Here is a 5,000-nt window from a genome sequence, read left to right as displayed (position 1 = left end):
CTGGGACAGGCAACACCTCTAATCCCATCCCTCGCATAAGTAACCTACCCCCACGGTCAGACTCCTCAGAAAACGGCAAAACAGAGTCCAGCACATAGGAGTTAGCAGCCCCTGTATCCCTCAGAATCTTAACGGGTACTTTAATGTCACTACCCACCCGAGACACAAACCCACTGGTGATAAACGGCCGGTATGAGTCACTGGGACTGCCTATCCCACCAGCCTGCACCCGCCAACTGTTCTCCTCCCCCACCGCAGGAGTAGAAACGCTGGCAGCCAAAGCAGTAGGTTGCAACCTTGACCTAAGCACTGGGCAATTGGACTTCCAATGGCCCACCTCATGGCAATAGTGGCAGACATTATCACCACCCTGTGGTGGTCCCCAGGACCCCTTCCCCGAAAACCCCCCAAAACCAACAGACGCTCTGGCGCCCCACTCCTGACGCACGGGCTCTTCCACAGGCTCGCCAGGCCGCTTCTTGTGAATGAGCACATACTCATCGGCCAACCCCGCGGCCGCAGTAACCGTCGTGACCTTACGTTCTGCCAAATAAGTAGCAACCCCACTGGGCAGAGAGTTTCTAAACTGTTCGAGGACTATCAGGTCACACAAACTCTCAAAATCGGCCACGCTTGAGGACACACACCAGCGCTCAAAATGACTAGAGAGCTCCCTTGCGAATTCCATATGCGATTGAGAAGCCCCCTTCTCCCAGGACCGAAAGCGCTGGCGATAAGCCTCAGGGACCAACTCAAACGCTCTGAGAATAGCAGCCTTAACCGCCTCGTACGTAATACCGTCACCGTGCAAAGATACATACGCCTCCTGCGCTTTCCCAGTCAACACCGACTGCAGCAGCAAAATCCGCTCCGCATCGGACCAGCATCGCGTCACAGCAACCCGCTCAAACATAGCAAAAAACACATCCGGGTCACGTTCATTAAATTTAGGCACAAGACGCAAATCACTGACCAGATCAGACGACTTAACTGAACGCTCCCCCCCAAAAAACTCCCCGGAGAGCCTACCGTCCCTGACCAAGCTCAATCTATCAGACTGCAGATCCAATTTAGCCTGCTCCGTCTCCTGACGCAGCCGCTCAACAGCCAACCTCTGATCCAACTCCAGCTGTAGCATGTGCCTATCATGAGCCAACTGGAGCAACAGCAACTCCTTCTGCTGCTCAAAGGACAGAGCGCCAACATTAAACGGACCTTTCCTGATCAACGGCGGAGAAACAGACCGCCCAGGGGCCTCCAATGTAGCAGCCAGCACCCCCTTCTCCACCAGCCGGAGAATGATGCGCGCCTTCACGGACCCCTTCCGCTTATCGGCCAGACCACTCAGATCCACCTGATACCGATCAGCAATCTTAAATAACTGGTCAAGCGTACAACCCTCCAAAAGGCCCTCACTCGGAGCAGCCACAAACGCATCAACCGCCGCCATCATGGACCAGCTGAACAAACCAACCAAGGAGAAAAAAGAAACTACAGCAGAACCACAAGTGACGCAAAGGCAGGCTAACCTGGTGCGTACCAACGAAAGCGGAAAAGTCCCCACTACCTAGACTGCCTGCCACAGACTAAGCTAACCACTCTAGCCCCTAGTCTTCGTGTGGATTAGCGGCGGGCTCTTTAAACACAAACCCAATAGCCTGGCCAAGCCCCCAGCAAGCTGGTTACCCACCTAACAGCTATGGAAGTGTCCCCGAGACAACTGCTACCAACCACACACCACACAAAAACAAGAAACTAAAAAAACAAACTAAAAAAACAAACCAACGCGACCAACAGGACACGTTGCTACACCTACCAGGGGAAATCCCACCAACAAGCCAGGCCACACACCAGAACGCCACCATGCAATCACCACCAATCAGCCCCACCCGGACTGCAGAACCAACAAGCCAATTAACCAATCAACCAAACAAAACAACCAAAGAAACCAAAGCAACTAAGCAACCAAACGCATCCACAGCAACCAAAAGCATCCCCCTCCAAACACAGGCGAGCCAAACACAAAAGCAGACCAGACCAAAGACAACCAAACCCCAACAAGGTAACCAAACGGCCCAAATCAGCCCCACAAACAAAAAAGCGGACGAGCCCCCATTTGTCACAAACCAAGCCGTGTATGGCAGTGACAAAGGAGGGGGACGCACACCAAACTAAGGATTAACAATCATATTTAATTAAACTAAACTCAAACAAGACATAAAGTACATAAATCAAATATGGGATGTGCGGTCAGTTATCAGTGGTGTAAGTGAGTGAATGAGTGAGTGAAGGGTGTATGAATGCAGTGTTGAGTAGTGCAAAACCAGGTTCAAACTATAAAGCAAAACAAAGCAATCGGTGTCCCCGGGAGGAATCGCGAGAGCAACTGAGCTCCCAGCTCTTCTTGTAGAGCCCTGACACACCAGGCCCAGGTGTGCCAGGGTAGCGGCTGATGACGGCCACGCCCACCTCAGGAACCTGCTAGGACAGAACACACACACACACACACACACAACACACCCAGACAGGCAAATGGAGTAGGCGGGGCCGTCACAGAGAGGGAGAGAGAGAGAGGGAGAGAGAGAGAGAGAGAGAGAGATAGAGGGAGAGAGAGAGAGAGAGAGAGAGAGAGAGGGAGAGAGAGAGAGGGAGAGAGAGAGAGAGAGAGAGAGAGAGATAGAGAGAGACAGAGGGAGAGAGAGAGAGAGAGAGAGAGGGAGGTTGAATCTCTCATTTGTAAGCCAGGCACATTCCCAGCCAGCTGAAGAGTGAGTGGAGGAGGGAGGGAAGAGAACATGACAAAGTCCAAAGTAATCTTGGTTCCATTTAGTGTGAAAATCACTCGCTGCTGCTTTGGCTGTCTGGCTGCTATGAGCGACCTAGAACAGCCCAGGATGCAACTAAGACAATGTGACTAGTCTGGCGTAGCCTACCTCTGTCAACAGGGAGTCTATGGCTGTAATTCAATCAAATCTGCAGTGCAGCGTTTCATTGCTCGTGTCAGTTTTTTTACGGTTTTCGTATAAATTCGCAGAATGATTCAGAGTAGAAATGTGGAAATTTCTTTCACCTTTCGCCTCCACCTGGTTGAAACTCACCCATAAATATTCTTCCAGTAAAAGTGTGTGTATGTGTGTGTGTGTGTGTGTGTGTGTGTGTGTGCCTGCAGGCGTTTGTGTGTGCGGGTGTGTGTGTGTGTGTGTGTGTGTGCGCGTGTGTCTGTGTGTGTGGACAGGTAGCCATTTGTAAACGATGACAGTGCATAAACTCGTCGTGACTGGATCCCGGCCTGTGTGTGTGTGTGTGTGTGTGTGTGTGTGTGTGTGTGTGTGTGTGTGTGTGTGGATGAGCCGGGGGAGCAGGTATCCGCGCCGCTGGAGATTACAGCGCAGAAAGCTCCATCGCTCGTAATCAGATTTACTGTGAAGCGCGATCGTAATGGGATTTTAATACGAGCACACAGCCTCACCCCTGGCTGGGAAGCTCCAGTCCCACAGAAACGCTGAGGGGATATCATCCTACACACAGATGAGCACAAAGCTACGATAGCACAAACCCAGTCAGGCTGGAGACAAGGAGGTGTGTGTGTGTGTGTGTGTGTGTGTGTGTGTACAGTACGTGTATGTCTGTGAGAGAAAGAGAAAGGATGTCAACTGTGTCTCAGGCATCCACACCCAGGCAGGGGCTGTTTGTTTGTATGTGTAAACATACATATGTGTTATTTGTATGTGTGCGTGTGCACATATAACCAACTGCATAGCGTCATCAATGCCAGAGAAGCACGACTAAAGCAGAAATGAGTTTAAGGAGAGTGCGCCAGTAACCAGAAACGCACAGAGGGACTACCTGTATGTGGATGCTACCGTAGGACTTCTTCTTCTTGTGGGTGTCGATGTTTCGCTAATTTATACTTCATAAAACGGCTCATGTCTCATGGCTCTTGGTTGCCATGGAATGGAAGCTAAAGACAATGCCCGCCCAGGCATTCCATTCCATGGCAACCAAGAGCCATGAGACATGAGCCATGAGCTGTTTTGCGAAGTATAAATTAGGCTTAAGAGCGCCATTAAGCTCCGGTGCCAGACGAGCACTATGAACTATGGCAGAGCCTGACATCAGTCAACATGCACAGTCATTAGTGCCCAGGGGCTGATGTAGATACAGTACACACACACACACACACACACACACACACACACACACACACACACACACACACACACACACACACACACACACACACACAATATGCGAGATTGAGGACTGTTGGTAGACCTCAGGCGTGGTTGTTGATGACTCTGGGACATACTCGCCAACCCTCCTGATTGTTACCATGGCGAGGCCAAGAAGCGACGTGATTGGCGGAGCACCAGCAGCCAGCGAGGCGTCGTACAGCAGGCATGCTGGGTAAAGGGAGACCTGACGCGGTCGTGTACGCCCAGACTGAGATGCGCTCGCATATTGAACGCTCACTTAAAACTAGAAACGGCGCTCAGGGAGCACAAACCTCCATGAATGCATTTCGTGGCTCTGTGCACTGGCGGAATTGAACGGGTTCTAAATTGTTTTTTTGCGTAATCCCGCTAAAAAAACAAACACACACGCATTCCACGGAAAACATTACCCCTGCACCGTCGTTAGGGCGAAGGTAAATATTTCACATAAAAATGCTGTTGCAGTAGGCTTACTTATTATTTTGTTATTTTCATACTTTAAAAGTCACATGGATGCAGGGAACAAAGTCTCTGAAACTCAAATGTTTCTGGTGGAGGATCCCCAGACACGATTTCGGAGGCTTTAAGGTTGTTCTGGGGATGTTGATGAAAATCAGTCGGGCGTCAGATGCCGTCTTCTCCTGTCCCGCCTTCGTGGTGAAGACATGTCAGCGGCCTCCGCCCGCCGATGTGTCGCGCCCCGTTCCATTCCAGCCACTGAAGGATGAAGCACGCATGTGAACATGCGTCGGTACTCATCCGTTCAACCCGGTAGCCTTGTATAAC

At 51.0% G+C, this 5,000-nt stretch overlaps 1 protein-coding gene across 1 annotated transcript in view; it reads left to right on the top strand.

Moving 5' to 3' along the window:
• The window catches only part of ryr2a (ryanodine receptor 2a (cardiac)), a gene marked incomplete at both ends in the record, with an annotated part of 139,212 nt that overhangs the window by 47,025 nt on the left and 87,187 nt on the right, over positions 1-5,000 (top strand). The gene's annotated exons all lie outside the window — the stretch shown is intronic.

The sequence above is a fragment of the Borostomias antarcticus genome, assembly GCF_949987555.1.
Source record: "Borostomias antarcticus genome assembly, chromosome: 29".
Taxonomy (NCBI): domain Eukaryota; kingdom Metazoa; phylum Chordata; class Actinopteri; order Stomiiformes; family Stomiidae; genus Borostomias; species Borostomias antarcticus.
The sequence above is the reverse complement of the archived record's forward strand: the minus strand, read 5'-3'. Positions and strand labels throughout refer to the sequence as shown.